Consider the following 5782-nt stretch of genomic DNA (forward strand, 5'->3'; position numbering starts at 1 on the left):
GTGTCTATTTTATCTCTACACATTGAAGAATGTGTAGAGATAGTTTACCTAAATATAAATTTGAGATTAGGATGAAATTCATCCGACGATTGAGATCAAGATAAAATCTATCATATTATTATCTCGTCAATAATTGTGTCTATTTTATCTCTGCACATTGAAGAATGTGTAAAGATATTTTACCTAAAGATAAATTTGAGATAAGGATGAAATCCATCTGACGGTTGAGATTAGGATGAAATTCATTTGACGGTTGCGATCAAGATAAAATCTAATCCTAATAGTATCCGGTCAATTAATTGTGCCTATTTTATCTTTACACATTGAATAATGTGTAGAGATATTCTACCTAAAGATAAATTTGAGATAAGGATGAAATCCAGCCGACGGCTAATATTAGGATGAAATCCATCTAACAGATGAGATCAAGATAAAATCTATTGTAATATTATCCGGTCAATAATTGTGTCTGTTTTATCTTTAACATTGAAGAATGTGTAGAGATATCTACCTAAAGATAAATTTGAGATAAGGATGAAATCCAACCAACAACTGAGATTAAGATGAATCCATCCAACTGTTTAGATCAAGATGAAATCTAAGTACGTATTAACTAAATTTTTAGCCCTAGTTATATCTATATATATATTAAAGTTCCAACATACCCATCCATATGAAGTTGGCTTTTGTTTTTTCTTTAACCATATAATCCACTTTTCCTTTAATCACTTGCAAAAAATGTCCAGTCGATCTACATGATACTCTACCAATTAAGGTATGCTATTATGCCAAGTTTATTTAGATGTTCCTCAAGATCCAGTAACGTGTGTACATCAATCTAGAGATCATTTTGGGGTCGAGTGAAAGAAGCATAGAATAATGCAAAAAATGAGTGTTAGCAGTATCGCAACAAAAGATCGGTGCAATCTCGAAAGTTATTGAGAAGAATATAAGAAAATTAAATGGTTGTGTACGTCAAGTTAAAAATTTGCATCCTAGTGGTGCTATAGATAAAGATATTGTGAGTATTTATTTTGTAATTATTTATACTTTATTTGTATAAATTTACTTACAATTTTTTTTTTAAAAATATTGCTGATTAATCAAGCAAAAAGTTTACATATGCAAGATCTGAACTACAAAAAAAGGTTTAAATTTGTTCATGTGTGGGATATGTTGAAGGATTTTGAGAAGTTTAAAGATGTCGATGCTGGAAGAAAAAAATTTTGAAAGCAAGGCTCTTCTTATATATCATCGGAGTCTGAGATTACTACTCCTGACTACTACTTCTTATATATTGATGACCCAAATATTCATGAACTTATTCGACAAGAAAAAAAACGAATAATGAATAAAAGAAGTCAACAATATTTTAATAGCCACAACCACAACAAACCTCTGCCCCATACACTTAATACTTTAACTAGTATTAGTACCCGCGCGGATGCGCGAACACTAATCATGTCAAATATTTAAGTTATTTGGATTGTATGTAATTAATCTTAAAATTTACACTTTCTCAGTAAATATAGATAATCATTGGATATTAACTACGTGAAAAAATTAACCATTTCTTCTATTTTTCTTTTTTGATATCATTCTTGCCGGTGTCATTGGATCCTAAAAATAGTCAGGAAGCAAAATAATAACTCATATTTATGGCAAAACAATCAAATGTTGAGACAATGAATGACTCTTTGGATAAGACTTAACTCTTTTACTACTACTTGTACTCTTATTTAGTGTGCTGATATCTCTTAAAAAACTATTTTACTTCTTAATATATTTATTGTTTTTGCCATAAATATGAGTATTATGCTGTATATTTATTGTATGATATCCTTCTTCACTCGGTGCCCTTCTAGCACCGGTTCTCCAAACTCCAGTATATTATGCTGGACCGGTATACTTGCTAGAACTCCAGTATATTATGCTGGAGTTCTACTTATGCTGGAACTCCAGCATAATATATAGTAGCTAAATAATCCCAACGTGTTACATAAGGCAAATATTGTATAATTGTTCGGTTTTCCGCAATTTTCTCCATCCCTCTATGTAAATAACCCAATATTGGTTCGCAGTCGACAACATCTTCACCATCTAGAGTAACGATGAGTCGAAGAACACCGTGCATTGATGGGTGCTGAGGCCCCATATTGACTATCATGAGGTCTTTTCTTGTAGTTGGTGCAGTCATAAGTTTTTTACCGATTCATTCTTCCATGAATTGCTGAAAGTGAAAAGAAGTTCATCAAAATTTAATCGAAACATATAAGTGAAAATGAAATGACTCTTCAAATAAATCAAATTAACGAGTTTTTGTCTCTCGAATGTCCAACTGATTAATTAATTCTTTATAACGTACTCTATTTTTTTTTGACAAATAAGCTAGCAGTCGTTGACGTTTTCCCAAAATTTTCTTCAAACCTCTCTGAGATAAATAGTCTTTTTTGTGCAATTCTAAATGTGAAGTAAGTCTCCGTATCTTATTAGTGAAATTGAATACTTGAAANTTTTCTTTTTTGATATCATTCTTGCCGTGTCATTGGATCCTAAAAATAGTCAGGAAGCAAAATAATAACTCATATTTATGGCAAAACAATCAAATGTTGAGACAATGAATGACTCTTTGGATAAGACTTAACTCTTTTACTACTACTTGTACTCTTATTTAGTGTGCTGATATCTCTTAAAAAATATTTTCTTCTTAATATATTTATTGTTTTGCCATAAATATGAGTATTATGCTGTATATTTATTGTATGATATCCTTCTTCACTCGGTGCCCTTCTAGCACCGGTTCTCCAAACTCCAGTATATTATGCTGGACCGGTATACTTGCTAGAACTCCAGTATATTATGCTGGAGTTCTACTTATGCTGGAACTCCAGCATAATATACTGGCGTATTTTCCGGGTTTTGAACAGTGTTTTCGCTCAGATTTATCTTTACATGAAAAGTGGCTAAATTTCGATTACTTTTGAAACTGAGTTATTTTTGAACGACCAGTCGTAAATTTGGCTATTTTTGAATTTCACCCTTAAAAATTGGTGAAGGGTTAGAGATGGTGTTAGAATTAAAATTTGACGTAGTATTTGTTTTTTCAATTTGATAATAATTAGCTTTCATCTATTCTCCAAATTTTGTTCTCCTCCAAGTAGTATAGTATGCTTCTCGCTCGAACAAATGAAAAACAAAACAAGAATAAAAGAAAGAATTCATTTTCTCGTGATAAAAAACGAATTAAAACGGCATAATGTTGTATTACTAGTAAATTTATGATGACAGAACCAAATATAGTGATGTATACAACGTTGTCTACTTTTCCAGAAAAAAGAAAAATTTGTCCCTTTCAAAATGACCTTTCCTTTTGCTTTCCTTCCACTCGGTCCCCAATTTATTTAATCATCTGACATCTCCCCACAAATTCCAGTAATTAGTATTCTAGGGCTGTGCATAATTTAGTAAATACCGTATTACCGTATTAAAATCCAAAATTTTGGTATTTGGTATTCGATATTTTGGTATTTAGTATGATATTTGGTTTAAGTTTTACAAAATATTGTTATTAGGTATGGTATTTGGTATTTTAAAATGAAATACCAAAATACCGATACCGTACCGAAATATATATTATATTACACAATACACATATTATTAGTTATAACATAAATATAAAAGTCTAAAATTTTACTTTCCTTTATTCTCTAAGTTCATCAATTAACTCTAAGCAAGTAACAAGATATTTCTAATGATCAAGTTTATTCTTTTATGTACAGTTTTCTCTCTCTAAGTTGGTATTTGCTAGTTTTGGACAAAACTTTTGTCAACAAATGTTTTTAGTTTTGTACTTTTGAGTATGTTAATTTAGAATATTACAGTCTATGACTCTATGCACTAGTTAGTATTCGAACCGGATAAACCGTAGTTACCAAACCGAATAAACCGAAACCGAAAGGAGAAAAATCGAACCGTACCGAATTTAATTAGGTACGGTATTGGTATTGCATTTTAAGAAACCGATACGAAAAATACCGTACCGTACCGATCGACGAACACCCCTACTCCCTTCGTCTCAAAATATCTTTCGTGATTTTTAAAAATAATTGTCTTAAATTATTTATTATTTTAAAAGTTCAAGAGTAAATATTATATCTTAAAATATAAATAAAGGTGAAATAGTCAAAGAGCTTTCTTATTTAATATTTTCTTAAAAAAGAAATACTACAAATAATTGAGATGGAGGGAGTAGCAACTTATGATTAAAAACGGTTAAAATATCATGGTATAGCCCGTTTTCACACTGGTCAATAAAAAATAGCCAGCGTTTATCAAGTCAATGAAAAATAGCCACTATTTTGCTGCAACAGAGACCGGTCCAGTATAATATACGGGAGTTCTGGTGCATTTGTGTACGAACTCCAGCATATTATGCTGGACCGGTATACTTTGCTAACTCCTGTAAAATTTGCGGGAGACTGGAGCACCAGTGCTCCAAACTCCAGTATATTATACTGGACAATTATACTTGCTGGAACTCCCGTAAAATTTGCGGGAGTTCCAGCATAATTATCCTGGAACTCCCGTTAAATTTGCGGGCGTATTTTTCCGGATTTTGAACAGTATTTTCGCTCAAATTTAAAGTGGCTAAATTTTGATGACTTTTGAAACTTGGCTATTTTTCAACGACCAGTGATAAATCTGGCTATTTTTGAATTTCTCCCTTAAAAACGTGGCGGGTCCATTACTTCGTAGAGCCCCACATTGACTTTTCTTTTTCTGTTAATTTATCTAAGTCGGGGAATTACACGACAACTTCTGTATTTTTTATTCAGAAAGTATACTATATTTAATGTTGCTACTTTTGTTTTTTCTGTAACGTGAACTCCACATATAAAGTCCCTGCAGGTGGATCTCAACAACGTTCGCTTTCAAGTATTCGTTTTTCTTGTTCTTTCTTTTTGTTTTGTTTTCTTTCGGCTGTAAGCGTATTCATTTTTGTATTTTGATTGTGTTGTTTCTTTTTAAAAACAGAACAAATTAAATTTGTTTGAATAGAAAATAAAATAATAGTGCAGGAAAAAAATATTTTGTTTCGCGAAGCATTTCTGAACATTGTATCATGTGCCATGGAATGATTACATATCAAATAGATTACATATGAGTATTTAACTAATCAACATCATTAAAGTTGGAATGATTCCAAATTTCCAATTATACATCACATCATGTAGATTACATATTTGACTAGTAGTGGAGTAATCGATATCGTTAGCTGTTACCACACCAAAACTTAGAAACTAATAATATACTATGTAGTCTATCACACAATATTGACCAAACATCACTTTTAGCCCGTGGTCGAAACTATTTATCTCCGAAACTATACATATATATATATATATATATTCGGCTAATATTTTAAAAGCGGATATATAGTGTGTCATTTTTTCCCACCATATATGTGAGTTCAAGTCTAGTCGTCGTGCCTGATTTCCTTTCATATTAGTCTCTTGTCCACTAAATTTCCTCTTTCCTAATTTATGCATTATTTTAAAAGTTAACTTTTTATTTTTATTTTGACTATAAATTCGAATATAAATTTTTTAAGTTTTTAAAAAATAAAACTTACATATTTAAAAATTACGTAAAAAGTAATTTAAGTTAAAAAATATTTAAAAAAAACATATGAAAAATTATGGTCAAAGAAAGTTTTAAGTCAAAAGAAAATTTTTATTTAAAAATTTTTGTTTTGCTTTATGTTTGTTGATCATGCAAAAGC

This window comes from Nicotiana attenuata, unplaced genomic scaffold (assembly GCF_001879085.1).
Source record: "Nicotiana attenuata strain UT unplaced genomic scaffold, NIATTr2, whole genome shotgun sequence".
NCBI lineage: Eukaryota > Viridiplantae > Streptophyta > Magnoliopsida > Solanales > Solanaceae > Nicotiana > Nicotiana attenuata.